We start from the raw sequence: 22,311 nt of genomic DNA on the forward strand, positions 1-22,311 counted from the left end.
TTATTCTCGTCCTTGGCTTTTGAGAGTTCATCTTGCAACGATTTCAGAGGCAGAGCTCCTGAGGCATTGATCTGGAAGAAATTTACATCTGGAAATGGAGAGCTTGGAGGATTGAAACTCTGCTTACACACAGCAGTGAGTAGCTTTCTTAATGACTTTTGAAGCCTTTTTCTCAATTTCATATCAAGCAGGGAGATGCATTGAATGTGTCATTGGATTGTTCTCCACACAGAAATCTTGGTTACATGAATTACACTCTGGAAGTATAATAGGATGAAGATGTTGAAATGTGGGGGTGGGGGAAATTAACACTACACGTTTTATTCTGCTCATTTGTATCAGCACGGGGCTCCATGTTTATATAGCTTTTCAATTTTACACTTGCATGCATTTCATTAGGTTATTTATTCATTGTGTATAACAATGGTGTTATATTGGTTAGTCAAAGAGTGTGCTGTCGAGTCAGTGTTGACTCCTGGCAAACACAGTGCCCTGTGGTTTTCTTGGTAGAATACAGGAGTGATTCACCATTGCCTTTCACCCATGCAGTATGAGATTATGCATTTGCCCCCATCAATGAAGTGAGCATCTGCCTCCAGCAACTTCCTACAACACTGCTGCCTGATATAAAGGTAAAGTGTGCCGTTGGGTCGGTGTCAACTCTTGGCGACCGAAGAGCCCTGCAGTTGTCTTTGGTAGAATACAGGAGGGGTTTACCATTGCCTCCTCCCACACAGTATGAGATGATGCCTTTCAGCATCTTCCTATATTGCTGCTGCCCAATATAGGTGTAGAAACAGACCAGCGGGGATTCAAACCGGCAACCTCTGGCTTGGTAGTCAAGCCATTTCCCCACTGCGCCATTTGGTGGGCTTCTTTCCCTGATATAGGTGACAACAAATATATATTTACTAGGCACAGTCTGGGAAGCACACTGGTGGGGATTTGAACTCACAGCCTCTTGCTTACTAGGCAAGCTGCTTCCCCTCTGTGCCACCACAGCTGACATAATAGTTAGTATTCTGTTGGGGGTTGGGGTTTTGGGTTTTTTTGGTTGGTTTTTTTGGCATCTTATTTTGGAGTACTCTCCTCTTGTTCTTTCATTTTCTTAACTGTCAGAAATGGTGAGCCTGATGCAGACAGCCAGATCCTGAAGATAATGTAAAAGGCCTAAACTTACTCCATGTTGTTGGGCCAGGTCAAGAGGTGGTTGTGGGCAAGATCTCAAGTGAGGGCTGGCTGGGAACAGTAAACACCACTGCAAAATCAGCACTCAGCCAGGGCCAAATGGAAAGGCCAAGGGAAACCTCACAAGATTCAGCCAACTTCTCATGAGGAACCCAGGACACTCACAAGAGTACAATTTTCTGAACTGAACTCTTTAAAGGTGGGCAAGGCAGTGTCCATGAGGAGTTGTAAGAGGTCTCTGGCAATGGCTTGTAGTTCCGGAAGGGAATCCAGTCACAGGAACTGGATCCAAAGGAGGAAATAAAGAGTTATATGGAGCCCTCTCCCCTCCTTAACGGAGATGCTTGGGGCAAAGACCTGAGAGGCTCTGGGTAACGTGTAAGGATGAAACCCTCAAAGTTGAGAGAGTTTAGCAAGATTAATTAATATGCAAAAGCAACGTTTGGCTAAATGTTGACTCAGTTTACAAATGTGGTAGTATCAGGCAAAAGCACTGACTGTTCAAAAGATCTCACAGATATGTATATTAGAAAGGGACATTAAGAGGATACATCTGCAGCATACGGTATCAACAAGTATTGCTGTAACATTTATTCACCAGAACTAGTCATCTGAGGAATGAGAACAGCAAGTTAGAAAGAGGGCGAGAGAGATGTGCTAAAAGATCAAGCATTCACCTTGCCAAGTCTTTACTATTCTGTTCCAATTGTGCCTAGATTCAATTTCATCATTTAATCTTCAAGCACATAATTGGTTCACAGACTGCAGATAAAATATTAAATGAAAGGTTATACAAGTGTCCCATTTCTAAACACTCGGCCCATCTTTTACAATTCTATAAGAGTGACAAGCCTTTTTCTATAGTCAGACCTGCATTTATCTCCCCCTATTCCAGCACACAATATAGCAGCACTCTGAAAACCAAAAATTTAATAAAAAAGAATAAAATTAGAGAGAGCAAGAGCACTCAACAGCGGCAGAAAAAGAAGCTAACAGGCACTTCTTAAGGGACAAAATGATAGAGTTTCATTTTGTTCCCTAAGGGTGAAATGCTTTACTGTATGACAATGAGCTCCATTTACGCTATCATTTTTAGGGTTGCTTATCACTTTATCCACATTTTTGTATCAGGCAGCAAAAGAATTTACTTAAAAGCTGACGCATCAGGACATTACGGAGGCCAATCACGGCTCAACTTCAAGTTCAATGTCAGTTTTTATACCTCAGTCCCCCACCCCCACAACTATGTTACTTTTTTGTAATCAAAGCTAGAATGAGAAGTGCAAGAGAGTACAGGCAAACCTCATTTTACACTGACTCCATATCTGTGGTTCCACATATTTGCAGGTGACTAATTGACACCCGGTTTCATTATCTGTGGATATGAAAGGGTTAAAACCCATGTATCCGTGGTTCCTAGAAGGCCAGAAGTGACCGTGGAGATCATTGCCGGCTGCCATTTTGTCAGGAGGAGTCCAGGAGGAACCATTTTGTGGCTCATTGCTTTTTTAAAAAAACACGTTTTCCCATGGTTTTTCATAGTTTGGGGGGCATTTTGCAGATTGGGGGGGCTGCCTTCCTGAGCACATGGGAGCATGGTACAATAAATAGTTTCAATTATTTTCACCTTTCTCCATACTGTTTTCACATTTTTCCACTTTTTTGGTCCATTCTGAAACTAATCCTCCTTTCCCTATATGCATAATACTTCATTACTTCCAGTAGTAGGCAAGAAACTGAATCCGTGCAAGTAACGAGGCTTGCCTGTATGTATTTACAAGATCTTCAAAACACTCGAAGGTTAGAAATCCAATTATGTTTTTGCTTTTATCATGGACAATCCCTGCAAGCAAAGAGAAACCCAACCAAACTCCTCCAGGGTAGGCCTTAAAGGAATGATACCATTTTAATCAGCTCTGTACAACTGGCATTTGGAATGTCCATTATATATGCATTGGGGCTGCCTAAAAACCATAGCTGAGTATGTTGCTTTACTGTGTAGGATTTCAACCTGAGGGAACAAAGAGAAACTATTATTTTGTCCCTTAAGAAGTACCTGTTAAGACTCTTGATGGAAGTCATGGTATGTCCCCTAATTTTAGTTACGTCTTACATTTTCAGTTTCCAAAATGGTACTATATTCCAGGGGAGTGGGGATAAAAGCAGGTCTAACCACGGAAATCCTTACATTATTGTTCAGAATTAAACTGTTCTCAGAGCACAGCCAGCCTTTGTCCTCAGCCAGCTGGTCAAAGCACTTGTATCTTCCAGCAACCACTGTATTATTTGTTTTGAACAAAATTATCATGCTCCTTTTATTTCAAGTACGTAACACTCAAGATTCCATGGTCAACCCCGGGTTCTTAGTGCCCCCTCAATCACTCAATAGATTCCTCTGCTCCTTTGTTTGGCAGGAAATATCAATATTCTCTGTACAGCCATAACGCTATTGAGGCAATCATTAGAACAAAGAAGATGAACAGTCTTAGACACTTCTATAGAGACAGTATATCAGAGGCAGAGAACAATTTAAAACAGTCACCATCAAACACAACACTTCTTGGTAGTGAAGAAAACAGAACATGGTCAACTAGATAAGCTGTCTGGCACCCTAATGCAGAATGATGATTGTGAGGCTGCAAGACCTTATAGCAAGACCAAGTTTCACACACAAACTGCAAGCAAGGGGGTTGGAAAAAACCTGAGGGAATGAAAAGCAGCAACATAATCAAGGGTTATGTGCACAAAAGGATTCCCCACGTCTCATTTTATGAACACTAAGTAAGTGATTCCACTCAGGCAAAACTCCTAAGGCATTCTGAGAGAAGTTGACCTATTTCTCAGTAAAAGTAGGGAAATTTGTCAGAGGATCTTCATTTATTTTCAGTGTATGATCAGTCCTGTCCCATACCTTGGATAAGAGCCTCACGATATCTGGAAAGCAACAAGGTAAGGGCATATCAGGTTTCAGCACTGTGGACAGTTCCGTGGGATGTGTAGTTCCACAGCTGGGGTTCTCAATGTTGGGTCTCCAGATGTTATTGGACTTCAGCTCCCATAATCCCATGCCCCAGTGGCCTTTGGTTGGGAATTATGGCAGTTGAAGTCCAATAACGTCTGGGGACCCAATGTTGAGAATCCCTGTTCCACAGCACTCCAAGGCAAATAAAGGTAAAGTGTGCCTTAGAGTCAGTGTCCACTCCTGGTGACCACAGAGCCTTGTGGTTGTCTTTGGTAGGAGGGGTTTACTAATGGTCCAGTGGGGAAATGCTTGACTAACAAGCAGAAGGTTGCCAGTTTGAATCCCTGCTGGTACGTTTCCCAGACCACGAGAAACACCTATATCGGACAGCAGCAATATAGGAAGATGCTGAAAGGCATCATCTCCCACTGTGTGGGACAAGGCAATGGTAAATCTCTCCAAAGAAATCTCAACCAAAGAAAACCACTCTGTGGGCGCCAGGGGTCAAAATCAACTTGGCAGGACACTTTACTTACCATTGCCATCTCCCGCACAATGTGAGATGATGCCTTTCAGCATCTTCCTATATCGCTGCTGCCCGATGTAGGTGTTTCCCATAATGTGGGAAACATACTAGCGGGGATTCAAACTGGCAACCTCTGGCTTGCTAGTCAAGACATTTCCCCGCTGTGCCATCTTAAATGCCTCTGAGCTCCTGGGCTTTGCTGGAAAGTGGAAGCCAGGCCTTGACAAATCTAGGAATCAGCCCAAAAATTTAGGAGCCAGACAATGGACACTTGAAAAATGTATCAGACTTAGTGAAGGACTTTGTGGAGTGGGAGGGTAAATGGGCTTCATGAGTAACATACAGACTTATGAGTAACATTATGAGTAACATACAGAAACAGGGAAGTCATGTTTCTCTACCTCTGTATAGTTATTTACAGAGTATAATGTAGGACATACCATTAAATTTCTAGGCACAATGGCTCCCTAATGCTGGGATTACTCAGGCTCTATTTTTATTCTTTTATTCTTTTATTTTATTTTTACATTTTATATCCCGCTCTTCCTCCAAGGAGCCCAGAGCAGTGTACTACATACTTAAGTTTCTCCTCACAACAACCCTGTGAAGTAGGTTAGGCTGAGAGAGAAGTGACTGGCCCAGAGTCACCCAGGAAGTATCATGGCTGAAGGGGGATTTGAACTTGGGTCTCCCCGGTCCTAGTCCAGCACTCTAACCACTACACCATGCTGGCTCTAGTGGAAGCCTTAAAGGAGCAGCCTTCTGGCCCATAGTCTGGCACTCCTCCCATCTGCTCTTGCCTTGCCTGTTGCTTATGTTGGCATGCAGGTATCAAGGACTGCAACACTGGAGGAACGGTCAACACTTCAGGGGACTCAGGTGTTCAGAAGGTGCTGTTCCGGGGTGGGGGTGTGTGTGCTCCAATTCTGCAGTTGTTTCAGGAACTGCTTCAGTGTCAAGGCCAGGACTGGGTTCAGTGCTAGCCCTACATCCTCAGGGTCACTACTCCGACTGGCGGGTGGGGTCATCATGATACTGAAAAAGGTCTGCTGCCCTATAGACTTGGATACTTTGAGAGGCAGGTAGCATCTCACTGTCATGAAGTTTCAGGACACAATCACACAACCACCCCTCATAAGAGGAAGCTGCTCATGTGGGGGGGGGGAATCTAAAACCACCACACTTCTGAATTATTCTCATCAATACTCACACAGGGGGAAACCTAAGTAAAAGGTTAATTCGCTGAAGAACTTTCAATATCCAAATCTAAATGCCCGTTCAAGCTGCAAGATTCTTTCAGCACCCCGTATTCCACAATGTCATCTCAACATGTAAACCGCAAGGATGCTCATGGGTGCAAGTCACTTCACGAGTATTATACCCATCCTGCATCAATTTCATTGGCTACTGGTCTGCTTCCAGGCTAGATTCAAGGTGCTGGCATTGAGCTTTAAAGCCCTACATGGCTTGGGGCCGGGGTACCTCTTGGACCGCATTCGCCCATATGAATCTGCCAGGGCCCTCCGATCATCATCTCAGGCCCTGCTCATGACCCCGCCACTAACAGATATCCAGTTGGCGGGGACTAGAGACAGGGCCTTTTTGGTTGTGGCCCCTCAGCTTTGGAACAGCCTCCCTGAAGAGCTTCATCATGCTCCCTCCCTCAGTGTTTTTAAAAAAAAATCTCAAAATGCACCTTTTTAAGGAGGCTTCTTAATGCTCCATTATTATTTTGTTATATCTGGTAGATTCTTTAACTTTTTATAATTTTCAGTTTTAATTTGAATCTAATAATTGTGGTTTTTAATCTGACTTTTAAAAAAAGTTAATTGTATTACTTTTATTGTATCGGTGTCTATCTTATTTGTTGTGAGCCGCCCCGAGCAGTAGTGCACTGGAGGGGTGGGGTATAAATATTTTTAATAAATGATATAAATAATAAACATTCCCCATGCTTAACATTTAGAGATGGGGAGGGATGTTGTAGTCCAGCTGCAAGGCTAGACCAAGTGGAATATCAATACACTCCAATTCTAAAACTGGAAAGCATGCACGCAGTAGAAAGTAGATAGAGAGAATTTTTTCTCCCTCTCTCACAACTCTAGAACCAGGGGTCATCCCATGAAACTGCTTGCCAGGAAATTTAGGATCGAGAAAAGAAAGCACTCTTTCACATGGCACATAATTAACCCACTGGATTATTTGCCACAAGATGTGGTGACGGTTCCTAGCCTGGATGGCTTTAGAAGGGACTTAGACAAATTCATGGAGGACAAGTCCATCAGTGGCTATTAGTCTGATGGCTACAGGCCACCTCCAGCCTCAGAGACAAGATGCCTCTATATACCAGTTGCAGGGGAGCCACAGCAGGAGAGAGGGCATGCCTTCACCTCTTACCAGTGGGCGTCCCAGAGGCACCTGTTGGGTCGCTGCGGGTGGGGGAGGAGGATGCTGGACTAGAGGGGCATTGAGCCTAATCCAGCAGGGCTGTTCTTACATTCCGCCAAGCCTCCTACTTCAAGGTTCCATGACAGCCCTGAATGAGATCCATGCACTTAATCTAGTGCTACCCTAAACTGACACTTTAGAATGGGCATTATGTTTTAGATTTGTAGACAGAAAGTTAAGGGCCAAGAAGTGATTTGTTTCACAAATGGTTTACCTGAAGGATTTCAAATTGGGGATAAAGCTGGTGATACTAACAAGGAACGTATTGGGAAAGCATGAGGCACATAATACATTTTCATTTATGTGATACAGCCTGCCATATCATAGTTATTGTTGGCAACCACAATCCATTGTGAGAACATGAGAATTGCCACACTGGATACTTTTGGACAGATATGATGGCCAATTACAATGCAAACACAATCCAGTTCAACAGGTATGCTGGGGAATGCAGGGGGGGCGGTAAGAGCACCCTCCATTTCCCTAAAAGGTGCTCCTACCCCACTGTCAAACCAGCTGAACCGCTGGTCCTTCAAACTGGTTCTGAGGTCTGTAACAGGGCCTCCGAATCGGTGCATGCACATCCCTAATGGAAACACCAGATGCTACCAAATTGGATTAGGTGTACAGCACATTCATAGAATAAACCAAAACGACACTGTTGGAAAGTAATAAAACAGCTAAATACTGGACTGGACCACCAATGAACAATATAATTTTAAAAAGCAGAACATAAAGTCTCTGTTTGGATTTCAAGACCACTAGTGGAAGACTCCAAAAGTATCCAGGGTGATTTGGGGGGAAACAAAGCCTCCAAGTGTCTATCTATATCCACTCTTTTGGAAAATCAGCCCACCTGAGCAAAAGTTCAGCAGGGTACAGTTTGTGTGGTTATCCCAAGAAGTGGTGAAGTGTCTTTATTTTTAAGTTCACATTTGAGAAACAAAGCTTTTACAAAATAGCATAGGAAGGAGATATAAATATAAACATGGTTGGGCATTTTTCTTTAGCTTCCTCTTTTGATACTTTTCCAATTAGAGAAGCCTTTTAGGTGGGCATCATAAATAACATCACACAGTTTTTGAACTTGTGCCCTATTGCGGAAGCATTCCACTGGGCAATGATAGTCCTATTTGTAGATGCTTTATGCACACACCGAATCATCAAGAAAAGAAAGTTTTATGGGGCAATGGGATGTAAATCAAGTCCTGGCACAGATTTGATTCACAACTACCAAATAATCATGAGATTGCTTCTTCTATCTCTTTGTCAAATGCAAAAGAGATAAAGACTGAGAATTCTTCCTGTCTGGGAATTCAGTGGTGCAGGTTTTGTTTGTTCGGGTGTGTTTTGTAATAGTATATCCAACAGTTCCTTCTTCTCATTTTTTAACAATCCATTGGACTCAGTCAGTAACCCATGTCCCATAGTAACAGCAACTTTCATAATTTCATAGATGAAAACAGGCACATGTATTAACACCCCATTGCATTCTTATAACTGCTGTCCCTTTCCCATTTGTTTTTCAGAACATTCCTATCCTCACACAAAGGATCATTGCCTGAAAACACCCCTTCCTCCCCCCCCACCAAAAGGCACAAATAATTTAACACTAGAAGTATTGCTACACTTTTCAACAAAAAAAGTTCTCAAAGCAATTTACATATCACACATTATGGAGGGCTCTACTCAACCTTCTACCTGCTGCATACATTTACCTTTCAATAACTAAAAACAAACAAACCATAATTGTCCTAATAGGTCAGAAGTAGATCAAAATATATTTCAGAAGCTGTAGTGTCTGAAATGGTAGTCTGTGTATTGCATGATGTCCTAGTATCCATGTGCATGCATTGACACTGGGGTGATGTGCCCTCTCCCCACTTACTGATTTAACTTCAGAGACCCTAGGGATAGAAGGTGAATCCTGGAAAATGACAATTCAACCAAGTCACAAGAACATTTTAACATCCCCAACAGGCCAAAAAGAAAAAAAGGGATAGCAAGCGATAGTGATTTACCAGACATATGTATCAGAACATAGGGAATATCTACATGGGGTCAGGTGAGTATATGCTATGTCAAAATCCATGGGGACAACAAATTGTCTGGTCCTGGGACTCATGGAGAAAGAAATAGGGTCCCTTCCAGGACAGGCACATCTCTAAACAACTTAGCTAGGAATTTTTGGTTTTGGCCTTTCTTCTTGGGCTATTATTTCCCTTGCCTACTCCTTGTACTGTTACAGAATTGCCCAGTTCAGAACCATAATTTATTCAATGTTTGGCTATTAACTTATTGGGGGACTTCTGCATTAAAGGGCATGTTTAGGTGGAAGAGCCCGCTCAGCCGTTTTTTCAGGGTGGTCACTTTATTTGGCCAATTTTACTTAGTGCAAATGGTTGGCTATGTATCTCCTCTTTAGAAATTAACATATCACCTCTGTGAGAGGCAAAAGCAGCAGCAGAACTTGAACATTTCACATATCCACAATTGGGTAATAGAGAACTGACCTCGGTATATATGATCTTAAAATGGCAAAAAGGGATTAAATCCACATATCCGTGGATCGGAAGCAGTCGAAAATGACCAAGGAAGTCATTTCCGAGGGCCATTTTGTACATAGGAGCCATTTTAAGGCTCATTTTGAAGGGGAAACAGCACAGAAATTGCACAGATAATTACACAGAGAAGAGGTCTATCAATGGAGCTGCTCTGAGAAGAGCAGAAGGTTCCAAGTTCCTTCCCTGGCATCTCCAAGCTGAGAAGCTGAGAGAGAGATTCCTGCCTGCTACCTTGGAGAAGCTGCTGCCAGTCTATGTAGACAATACTAAGCAAGATGGACCTGTGGTCTGACTCAGTATATGGTGACTTCCTATGTTCCTATCAATGGCTACTAGTCTGAGGAATATAGGCCTCAGAGGCAGGATCCCTTTGAATACCAGTTGTAGGGGAGTAACAAAAGGAGAGAGGGCATGCCCTCAATTCCTGCCTGTAGGCTTCCATAGGCATCTGGTGGACCACTGTGTGAAACAGGATGCTGGACTAGATGGGCCTTGGGCCTGATCCAGCAGGGCTGTTCTTCTGCAAATACCACCTGTATTTGCAGCTTTCAAATTCACAGCACCATTTTATTTTATTAAAAAAAAACAACCACACAAATCTAGAATTGTTGACAGAGCTGCACCTCTGCTCATAAAAATGAAAAATTTAATTTCCAATCCTTTAAATAGGATGATTGCTTCAATTCAGAGAGATACCACAAGCTTTACAAACACCGCAAGTCAATAGAAAGGCTTCACCAGTACACAAACAACATGAAGAAAATGGATCAGTTCCAATGACAGTGAAGAATGTCTTTTTGGACAGCTCTTGAAATGACTGCCTAGCTCTGACTAGTACTTTCTGTCATTCCAAGTGACAGTCAATGTTACTGGCATTCAAAGCACAAATACATATTTGACAATTATGCCATCACGGTTAAGTGGTTTGGATGTTGTCGTAAATATCGGAAAAAGCTTTGCATTCCAGAGGTCATGATTGCCAGTGCTCTGGGCTGACAGGAACCCATCTCAAAAGATTTATTAGACATGTAATTATGTGCAATTATATTGCACATAAAACTGGAAATGACACAGCCACATTACCACCAGCAGAAAATGCTACGGTGTCTAACCCCCTGGGATGTGATACTAGTTTGGGTTGCAAGTGCATAGCACCAGCTTCAAGCCGGTACTTCAGATAATTGCACACCCAACACAGAGATGAGCACCTACTACTTCTACATCAACCAGAGCACAGGATTTGAGATGCTTGATTACATTTCTTTCTGAAAAACAGAGAGGACCAAAACTCAGCAGCAAGGCATGTTTTGTAGGCAGAAGGTCCCAGGTTCGTTCCGTGACATCTCCAATTTTAACAAGAACTTCGGGTAAGAACAAATTCATTCCATGACATCTTCAATTTTAACAAGAAGTTCTGGTAAGAACTAATCTGTCTCACTTCTTTTCATGATAATCTTAACTGATAATTGTGATGTTCACAAGTTAGCCCACTTACGTCTCAAATGTCCACACAGTTGCCATCTTGAATTGGGGTGGATGACATCATCACAAAAGATGCTATTGAGGAGTCCCTATGTGACACCACAACTGCACCAAATTTGGCTCAAATTGCTCCAGGCATTGTGAAGCTGATAGGGACACATGGACACACACGGGCACCTTTGAGTGGTGATTCTCTTTATTGAGAAGGGGGAGAGCAACTGGCCCTATCCAGCTCCATAGCAACTGGCCCTATCCAGACACCATCAGGTGTCTATCTTATGTTTCTTTTTTAAGATTGTGAGCCCTTTCAGGACAGGGAGCCATTTCATTCATTCATTCATTCATTCATTTATAAACCACTTTGGGGACTTTTGTTGGAAAACGGTATATGAACATTTGTCATCGTCATGCCTGATTATCTTTATCTGTTTTCACACATGTATCCTGTTCTTCCTCCCAAGAGCCCTGAGCAGTGCATGTAGTTATGCTTATCCCCATAACATCCCTGTGAGGTAGGCTGAGAGAGAAGCGACTGGCCCAGAGTCACCCAGCGCGTTTCATAGCTGAATGGGGATTTGAACCTGGGTCTCCCCAGTGCTAGGTCCAACACTAAACACACCATGCTGGCTCTGGCATCCCCTTGATTTTTGCTTACTGCTCTAGCCCTGACCTCTTGGTCGGGGTTTGAGGACATATTTGCTTCTGGACTGACAGTCAGGTCCTCCTGAAACGACGCTGCCTGGAGCCTATCCCTTGCCAAGACCTGACAAATAGGACTATATAGGCAGGCAGGCTCTTAAATTAATTTGTGAGCTTGCCCCAATTTGCAAAATTGCCGATTCCCACTTCCAAGAGGAGCAGAGGGGTTCATAGCTGAGATCCAACCTCATCACCAACCAATGCAGTCCGTGTCCACATAACAAGCCAATAAGTCAAGAAAGCCTCTACCATTCATATTTCTGCTACCAGGTCCGTTTGAAGCTAATTTCAATTCTTGCTGTACTCCATCTCTGGAGCTTGGGATGAACAACAACATTTAAGTCACAGGTAGACAGAACACACCACTGCAACATTTTATAAAACACATTTGGAAAGTTGTTATTAAAAAAAACTGATTAAAAATTACTCCACATCTGACTAACCTTAGCTGTTAAAAGACAGCCCAAGGAAGCTGTTACTTCAGCTTTGATGGTTCTCTAAGGGAAGAGATAGACACCAAGTATGTAGCCCAACATACCCCTGATGTAAACCGCCCTGAGCCATTTTTGGAAGGGCGGTATAGAAATCGAACAAATAAATAAAAATGGGGCACAGGGTACAAGTCTGACAGTAGTTCATCCTTTCTTCCCAGAAAATTTAATTGAGTTTTCTATTTTTCTTTATGCTGTGTGTATTCAGTTGCTCTTTGCTGACCCTGAACCCTTTGGCTCAAAAGCCGATCATGACCTCACAGGTGCTAATCTAATTAAAAACAGGAAACGGTAACATTTCCAACTTCATAATCAGTCTTAGAAATTCATCAAAACTGAAAGGAAAGAATCTTCTCCATTTCTTGTAAATACCTTAATGCAGGCTTTGACAACTTTTCTTTGGGTATAGGAGGCAGCCCCAAAAGTTAGGAGGTAGGCCGTGGAGAGGGAGGGTCAATAAGCTTATTTTTATCCCATTTGCCCTGTCTTAATGTAGCCCGTTGAAGAACTTTTAAGCTTTTACAGAGAACATTGGTAGGCTCCCTTGCCCATCGGAGACAACTACTTCATTTATAACTCCTGCTGTTCCTACCACCCCTCCTTAGATTCCTGGCTTCACGTCAGCTGCTAGAACCTGAACAAGATCTTCATCCTTACTTGAAAACACCCACCATGGTCTTGCCTCTCTTACATTTCTGCAGTTTTATTCCACTATCTCCCCTTCCTGTGATGATCTTCACTTGCCCAGCCCCATTGCCTTCAGCCACCCAAAAGTCTCCTCCTTCCTTAAACATCTCCACAGCTCCATCCTTGTTGCCCCTTATGCCTGGAACAGGTTCTCATAATGCTGCTGTGATGCCACCTCTCTCATGCCCTTTGTATCACTTCTCAAGTCACCTTTCCCGTGATTCCTTCGGCACAATTCCCATACCTAATGTAGGGTCATGGGAATCTGTCTTTGGTCCATCTAGCTCAATATTGTATACACAGACGGGCAATACAGGGAGGAGTCTCCCTCAGCCCTACCTGGAGATGTTGCCAGGCTTTGAACCTAGGATCATCTGCATGCAGATATTCTTCCCAGTGTGGCCCCATCCCCTAAGGAAAATATCTTACGGTGCTCACATGTAGTCTCCCATTCAAATGCCACCAAGGTGGACCGTGCTTAGCAAAGGGGACGAGCCATACTTGTGACCACAAGACCAGCTCTTCTCCCTTGTACTTAAGACTAATACTGTGTGACTGAAATAACTGCATATTCTACCCCTTGTTTATCCAGTCTCCATTACCCCATGATGAAATATAGATTGTAAGCTTCTCAGAGAGGGTATCCATCCTTGTATACAGGTGGAGTACCCCTTATGCGGACTGCTTGGGACCAGCAGTGTTCTGGATTTCAGACTTTTCCGGATTTCAGACTTTTCCGGATTTCAGACTTTTCCGGATTTCGGAGTCTACAGCACTTTGGAGTCTACAGCACTTTGGAGTCTACAGCACTTTGGAGTCTACAGCACTTTGGAGTCTACAGCACTTTGGAGTCTACAGCACTTTGGAGTCTACAGCACTTTGGAGTCTACAGCACTTTGGAGTCTACAGCACTGGGTACTGGTGGAATTCTCGTGAGAGCACAAGAATGTTCCAGCGACAAGCAATAATGGCAGCAAGGAGGAGGTGGACGGCTGAAGAGGTGAGCAGAGCAGGCAGGAGGCACTGGTGGCGGCATCAGGGATGGGGAGGGTGGGTGGGCGGCGGCAGGACAGCCTGGCCTGGCCCTGAGGGAGGCAGCAGCGGGACAGCCCTGGCCCTGGAGAAGGTGGCTTGACTAAAAATTTTAAGTGAGCTGAGGCGTTTGTTTGTTACGGCGTGGTGTCTGGATTTCGGACCATTCCGGATTTCGGGTGTCTGGATAAGGGATACCCAACCTGTACAATACAAAGCACTATGCATATAAGGTGGTAATAATAAAAATGAATTATTCCAACAAAATGGTTTTTAAAACTATCACCAGCACAATGGAAAAGAACCTGTGCGACTAGACACTTTTCTTTCTTATATTGCAGCAAGCGTACCCCTATCTTAAGAATCCAGAATGGTGACAACTTTCAGCGTTAAGCTTATCCATCGCCATTCTGCTCCTCACAAGAAAAATATATCATTTCATTTGAACAGGATTTTTCTACAACTGCTTGTCTGCTGGTCTAACTGCATTCATCTTATGAAAATCAGCTTCAGTCCTCTTATCCTCATTTCATAAGGCTGAGCTTGGGAAGTTATGGGGAAAACACAGGGCAGGTAGGGGAGTGAGCACAGGTAGACACAATTGACTGGTTGGGTCCGCATTCCATGTGTACATTTTCAAGGTTTCAGCAGTCAGAATGCTGTGTTGAAGGTTAAGACACAACCCCTTAGGTCTCTTGTGCTTAATTAACCTTGCAAATCTCATTTCATGCTCTTTGTGAAAACAGAATTTTTTTTGGATCAACACTGACCTTCATTCTCCTACATAGCACACAAACACACAAATACCACGCTGCGACTTTATAACCGGTATTGATTCACTGTCAAAGCGAAAGCACGGATTGCATGGGGGGGAACTCAAGAATTTTTCATTTCAAGCATTTCAAAGTATGCTCCTACGACTGACTAGCCTTCCTGCTTCAATAACCATGGGAATTTCCTGCTTGCTCAGCTGCAGGGGAAAGTTACCAAACACTTGCTATAGTACAGGTTATGTTAAAATGGGGCTCCAGCAGAGGATTTAATCAACCGAGGACAAAAACTGGCTTTTCCGCAAACTTAGCAGATGCTTTCCATCTGCCTGATGAGCAAGAAACTGATCAAATTGTGGGCTCATTCAAGTTAGTACTCCTTGTACCCCAGGTTTTCAGGCTAATGGATTATTCAGACAACCTGTAAACATACGAACAGGAAGCTGCCATATACTGAGTCGGACCATTGGTCTATCTATCTCAGTATTGTCTTCACAGACTGGCAGTGGCTTCTCCAAGGTAGCAGGCAGGAGTCTCTCCCAGCCCTATCTTGGAGATGCCAGAGAGGGAACTTGAGACCTCAGATGCTCTTTCCAGAGAGGCCCCATTCCATGAGGGTAGTATCTTATAGTGCTCACAGGTCTCCCATTCAAAATGCATACCAGGATGGACCCTGCTTAGCAAAGGGGAGAAGTCATGCTTGCTACCACAAGCCCAGTTCTCTCACATAATCCACTCACATAGTTGAGAACACTTTATATTGAGAGCTTCTTCCCACTGAAGGCTATTCCTCCCCCTGATCACAGAAAAGCTAATGTCATAGGAACGTAAGAAGCTGCCATATCATGAATCAGACTATAGGTCCATCTAACTCAGTATTGTCTACCCAGACTAGCAGCAGCTTCTCCAAGGTTTCAGGCAGGAATCTCTCTCAGCCCTATCTTGGAGAAACCAGGGAGGGAACTTGGAACCTTCTGCTCTTCCCAGAGCGGCTTCATCCCCTGAGGGGAATATCTTACAGTGCTCACACATCAAGTCTCCCATTCATATGCAACCAGGGCAGACCCTGCTTAGCTAAGGGGACAAGTCATGCTTGCTACCACAAGACCAGCTCTCCTCTGCTACGCATGCATTCAGAAACAAGTTCCACTGACCACAGACAGCACAGAGAGGGAGGAGCTGTGGGCCACCAATGGTCTATATAGCTCAGTATTGTCTTCACAGACTGACAGCAGCTTCTCCAAGGTTGCAGGAAGGAATCTCTCTCAGCCCCATCTTGGAGATGCTGCCAGGGAGGGAACTTGCAACCTTCTACTCTTCCCAGAGCAGCTCCATACACTAAGGTAAATATCTGACAGTGCTCACACTTCTAGTCTCCCATTCATATGCAATCAGGGTGGACCCTGCTTAGCTATGGGGACAAGTCATGCTTGCTACCACAAGACCAGCCATGTCCTAATTCCCTAAGGGGAATTATGCATGCAAGCAGGCAGGTGCTCTTTCCAGAGCAGTCTCATCCATGAAGGGGAATATCTTAGAGTGCTCACACATGTAGTCTCCCATTCAAAGGCAAACCAGGGCAGACCCAGCTTAGCAAAGGGGACAATTCATGTTCGCTAACACAATATTCTCCATGTTACATAATACCTAAAGAGGTTTGATGTTGAGCTGGGAACTGATTCAGTCAAGATTTTCTCAGTTCACGATAACATCTTGATGAAATATTCATAGCATTTGCTGAAAATCCTCTACAAACTTGTGCTGCATAAGCTATTGTCAATATGTTTGGGGATATAAAAAATATTAAACAAAAAAAGGCCACTGATTCATTATGAATCTCAAGGCATGCTACGTTTGGTACCTGTCAGTGCCCTGTTCTGCCTTGTGAGATGGCTTTGGAGGTCCCTATGAAATACAGAAAGGAGATGGTATTCCAGCTATACACTGTCAGAACACCTTCCTGGATTATAATACTGAATAAGGATCAGAAAGGAGGGTCCATAGGAACATAGGAAGCTGCCTTATACTGAGTCAGATCATTGGTCCATCTAGCTCAATATTGTCTTCACAGACTGGCAGTGGCTTCTCCGAGGTTTCAGGCAGGAGTCTCTCACAGATCCCAAACCTAGGTAGAACAGAGTTTTTGATTGTGCAAATGACCTCATAGTCTCATTCAGATGCAAACCAGGGTGGGCTCTGCTTAGCAAAGGGGACAATTCATGCCTGGTACCACAAGGACCAGATCTCCTCCCTACTGCCTGCATGGATTTTGGCATCTTTTTCTGCTCACACTGTTCTCTTTGGGATTAGGCTCAAGGAAGATAACTCTAAAATGGGATCATATTCACTGTGTGCCTAATGCTCCTTTTTAAAAAGGCTACCCAGCTTAAAGCCAGGTTATCTTGGCAGTGCAGATGTATCTTGAGACAGATCCTCCATACCCCGTACTTCACAATGACCTGTCTTGCTCTTGACACGTCCACTCCCATTCTATTGTCTCAACAACAGAGGAAAACCAGAGCTCCGAATGAAAAAACAATCTTCTGAAGCCAGAAAAATGGTGATGCCTGCTCCTCCAAAGGTTGTTGAGGCAAACAGCGGGGGGATTTATACTATCAATATATGCAGTTGTCTCTCTGCAATGGTTACCACAGAAACACAGTAGACTTCTCTTTAAATATGCTGCTTCTCATGCAGACACTTTCGCCAACCCTCTCCTACAGTGTTTAAAGACGACGTGGCGTAATGCTTTGGCGGATTATAAATTGACACTAGATGGTGATGTAGTGCTATTGGCACAGGAGTATTAGCGCACAGAACAAACAGGGAAACTTGCCTGCAAAAACCAGGCTGTTCATACTTTTCCTCTGAAAGGACGGGGACAAAAAAACTTCTCCCATTCTGCTTAATGAGGCTGCCTTCATTTGCATGAGGCAACAGAGGCTAGTACACAGGAAGCGGCCAGATACTGAATCAGACCTTTGAGCCTTCTAGCTCAGTCTTGTCTACACAGACTGGCAGCAGCTTCTCTGCCATTTGCAGACAAATCCACTCCCTGGCAGCATCTGCAAGATAGGGCTGAGAGAGACTCCTGCCTGCAACCTTGGTTGTGCCCCTGCCAGTCTGGGTAGACAATACTGACCTAGATGGAGCAATGGTCTGACTCAGTATATGGCAGCTTCCTGCGTTCCTTAGTCCACCACACCAAATCTGAGGTTCAACAGAGCAGTCTGTGTAGGGGAGAATTTGAATCAACCCCTTGTTTAGCAGAGAACCCCAGGTTCTCAGCTAGAGAACAGATCTCACAGAGCAGATCTGGAGTCAACTGCTTAAGGGCTATATAACAAGCCAAGATTAATTTAAGAAGTTACAGATAGCATTTGCAAACCGATAGAAAGCCTGCAACCTCTACTAGCTACCTCATGGCAGAAGACAGGAGGAGGAAGAACAGAGAACAAAGAAGATGAGAGTGTCTTAAGAGTATCAGTCTACCCATCGGAATAGACTTAGAGCAGAGATTGACAGGATCAGGAGAACAAAGGGGGCGGTCCTGTACTCTGTGCCATTGTGGGGATGTGCCAAACTCAATGCCATTGCCGTACTCACGGCACTCCCCCCACCCCCAGCACTCTCCCCCAGCTCCCCCCTGTGTGGAGCCCACGTACGTGCCAACCTCAGATTCAGTGCTACATGTGAACCTTCCCCACTGAAGGGTGCTTAAGAGATCACAGCCTAGTTCACAAAAAAGGGGAAGGGGACAACTCCCTTCCTTCAGTTATTAGATGGTGTTTTTAAAGAGTGTAATATTTATTTGTGCCTTATTTTTTAAAATTTGTGACTTTTTAAAAGGGCCTCCCTTTCCCTTTTGTGTGCAGAAGACAGACTGCGGCAGTTCTTCAGGAAAATCTTAAAGATATAGTCAAATCAGAGAAGACACAGAGGGGAACATATAAAGGTCATTCACACAGCTGTGCAAAGCTTGGTAGGAGTCAGAGAGGCTCACGTGGACTCTGGAGGACTCGCTCCTACCCAGCAATGCCAGAGCAGGACCACCCCATCCTTTGACCTTGGTTTTAACCAAGATGAAAGGTGAACAGGCCCTTCCTACCTCGACATCCCGGACGGATTGGGTGCATGATCTGGGCTCTTTGCAGCAGTTTGTAGCTGGCTCTCGACCACAGAGCGTTGCTTATAGAGCAGCCAGGAAGCAGGGAGCTGCTGCATTGACACGGACAGCCTCTCCATTGCCCACACAACATGGGATGCCAGAGGACTTCCTCCTCCAGATTCCTTCTGCAGAGATCTCTGCCGCGCCAATTGTGTGTGTGCAGCATAGCACTGGAGAGACTTTACTTGTATGGTGAAAGGTCACCTTAAGTGGGGCAGTGGGGAAATGCTTGACTAACAAGCAGAAGGTTGCCAGTTCATACCCCCACTGGTATGTTTCCCAGACGATGGGAAACACCCATATCAGGCAGCAGCAATATCGGAAGATGCTGAAAGCCATCATCTCATACTGCGCACGAGGAGACAATTGTAAACCCCTCCTGTATTCTACCAAAAGACAAATACAGGGCTCTGTGGTCACCAGGAGCTTCTGCACCCCAAGCTTCTATCCTCAAGCAAGTCCGACTCTGCTCAGACCTTCTAATTCCCATGCCCTTATACCAGTGGCTCCCAACCAGAGTTCCTCTGGATGTTGCTGAACCGATTGAATGATTAAGTGTTGTCAAGTCAGTGTCGACTCTTAGAGACCACATAGATTCTCTCCAGGATGATCTGTCTTCAACTTGACCTTTAAGGTCTCTCAGTGGTGCATTCATTGCTGTCATAATCAAGTCCATCCACCTTGCTGCTGGCCGTCCTGTTCTTCTCTTTCCTTCCACTTTTTCCAGCATTATAGACTTCTCAAGGGAGCTGGGTCTTCACATATTGAGTCCCAAGTATGATAGTTTGAGCCTGGTCATTTGCGCCTCAAGTAAAAATTCTGGATTGATTTGTTCTGTTATCCATTTGTTTGTTTTCCTGGCTGTCCATGGTATCCTCAAAAGTCTTTTTTCTATCTTGCTTCTTCAAAATTGAGTTTTTGCATCCATAGAGCATCTCGGGGGAAACCGTTGTCTGAACAATTCTAATCTTTGTAAGTACAGACATGTCACAGCATCTAAATATCTTTTCCAACATCCACCACTTGGGGTGATGGGAGTTGAGGTTCATCAACATCTGGAGGAACATGGGTTGGGAACCACTGCCTTATACAATGCTGGAAGAAGAGTGTGAGCAAGTCCAGCTCATGAAAGGAGACAAACACCTCCCCTGTCCTTGTATTAACAGCAAATCATGAAAAACATGGGTTGGAGAGGGAGCTTACCACTGGAGGATAAGTACTCACTGCTAGTGATCTGGTGAGAGGAATTATGGAAACTTGTATGCAATGTCACAGTCAATGCCCATGACACTGATTACCAGTTTTCAGAATGCTATTACTACTTCCACAGTGCAGGCAAAATAGACAGATCCCTTCCTCCAAGAGCTCAGAATGTAATTAAACACACACTCATATTTCTTCATCATAGATGCTGGCAAATACTATGCAAGAACAATAAAGATATGATGGTTTGGTTGATACAATCGTTGGACCCTAGATTTTAAAGTCAGTAACCGATATTAGCATGATCGGATGAACCCACACCAAGCTTACCGATATGAGTTTCTGTCCGAAGGTGAATCTGAGATTCCCTTGGCATGGGGGTTCACATGATCATACTAGTCTCTATTATCTAGATTTGAACAATTGTGTTCACCAAGCCAGTGGTCTACTAGCTTATATTGCATGGAGTTGCTCTCTGCCCCAACTGAAAGATGTTTTAAAGTTATGAACTAGTACAGGAGAAACTTGTGGGGGTTCCACTCCTCACCTACTACCGTGAGCAATGGAACCGCAAGTAACAAGGCATTATTCCTATGGGGAAAGGGAGTTTAGATCCCAGGCAGGAGAAAAATGGCAAAATCAGCAAAAAAAATTGTGGGGAAAGTACTTTGGCATGCTCTGAGGCATCTCCATATATCCAGGAATCACCCCATGTGCCCAGGAATGCCCCCAAAAGGATGCAGTGCCCCCCCCAAAACATGAAAAATAGTGGTTGGGGAGGCTGGTTGGTTTTTTTTTATTTTTATTAAAGAGATTAGCCACAAAATGGCTCCTCTGGTCTCCTGCAGACAAAATGGTGGGTGGAAGTAACCTCCATGGTCACTTCCAGCCCTCTAGGAACCACAGATATATGGGTATTAACCCTTTCATATCTGTGGATACTGGAAGGTATTAGACATTATCTGCTGATACTGGAAGGCATTAGACATACGGTGGATATGTGGAACGGTGAAAAGCAGTTCTGCAAATAACAAGGTCCTACTATATATCCCAATGATTTAAAAAACTTCTATTAATGTTCTTCAACAAGTACAAGTAAAATTTTGTGGAAGGAATTATCTTTGTGGCTAAAACATCATCCCCCCATTACTCATCATTCTTTAAATTGTGATGCACTTGTGGGCCTTTTACTGCAGCCCCCCCCTTAACTTGTTCTGCCTTTCCTTCACTATGTTTGATTTCTTCTGATGTTGGGTATTCTGTTACTTGTGTTATATTCCTCTCCAGTGGTGACTCTCATCAGACCCAGCTGACAAATGATTTAGTTCAACATGCAGCAAGGATGTGTGAAACTTTCCCAATTAGATTCCCACAAATATTTCTGCCTTGGCAATCAGCACATTGCATGCTGGAGGCATTCATCCAAGCAGATATACAATTTTTGCAAGAGCAGGATTTTCCAATTTGGTATTTCAGATCCTAGAATAATTGCACGTTGTTCCTCATTTAAAGGTGCAGGGATCTAGCTTAATTGCACATACTTCAGCACTGAAAAGCACAGGCCTGACTTAATTGTGCAGACCTTCCAATTCATCAGTGGGGAAGTAGTCCTCTGTTATTTTGAAAGAACAACAAAACAAACATTTGTCAAGGCATGCAAGCCAAACAAAATAACCAAAGAGACACTGGAGCACAATAGCTATGGTTTTCAAGGTCTATACACTAATGCACAGACTATGGAAAGTAAACAAGATGATAATGACCTTAAAAAGAAAGGTAAATCTGACCTGATAGGTCTACCTGACAAATAGTGGGATGACTACCAGAACTGAAATTTAGCAATTGGAGGATAATTTGTTCAAAAGGAACAGATGCAGTGCTACCCCCTCCCCTGGCCCTGTGAGACAGACAGATGCATTCAGCCTCAATGGACGCAGGACACATGCTTCACATCAGTGCAGAGGTCAGCTGGTCTTGTGTGGCCAACCAGTGGGTTTGGTGGCTCCTTTATTAAGCCCCACCAACTGTCGTCCCTCTTCGTCTCATAGTTTGACACTCACAGGGGAGGGGAGCTGGTCTTGTGGGAGCAAG

The 22,311-nt window shown here is 43.9% G+C and overlaps 1 protein-coding gene and 1 long non-coding RNA gene across 7 annotated transcripts in view; one reads left to right on the top strand and one right to left on the bottom strand.

The window, feature by feature from the left end:
* The window catches only part of UNC5D (unc-5 netrin receptor D), a 420,790-nt gene that overhangs the window by 344,761 nt on the left and 53,718 nt on the right, over positions 1–22,311 (bottom strand). The gene's annotated exons all lie outside the window — the stretch shown is intronic.
* LOC128333658 (uncharacterized) lies at positions 26–19,788 on the top strand. Its single transcript, XR_008311008.1, has 3 exons — positions 26–135; positions 13,708–14,047; positions 18,725–19,788. It is a non-coding gene; the product is annotated as an uncharacterized LOC128333658 (long non-coding RNA).

The sequence above is a fragment of the Hemicordylus capensis genome, chromosome 8 (assembly GCF_027244095.1).
Source record: "Hemicordylus capensis ecotype Gifberg chromosome 8, rHemCap1.1.pri, whole genome shotgun sequence".
Lineage (NCBI taxonomy): Eukaryota > Metazoa > Chordata > Lepidosauria > Squamata > Cordylidae > Hemicordylus > Hemicordylus capensis.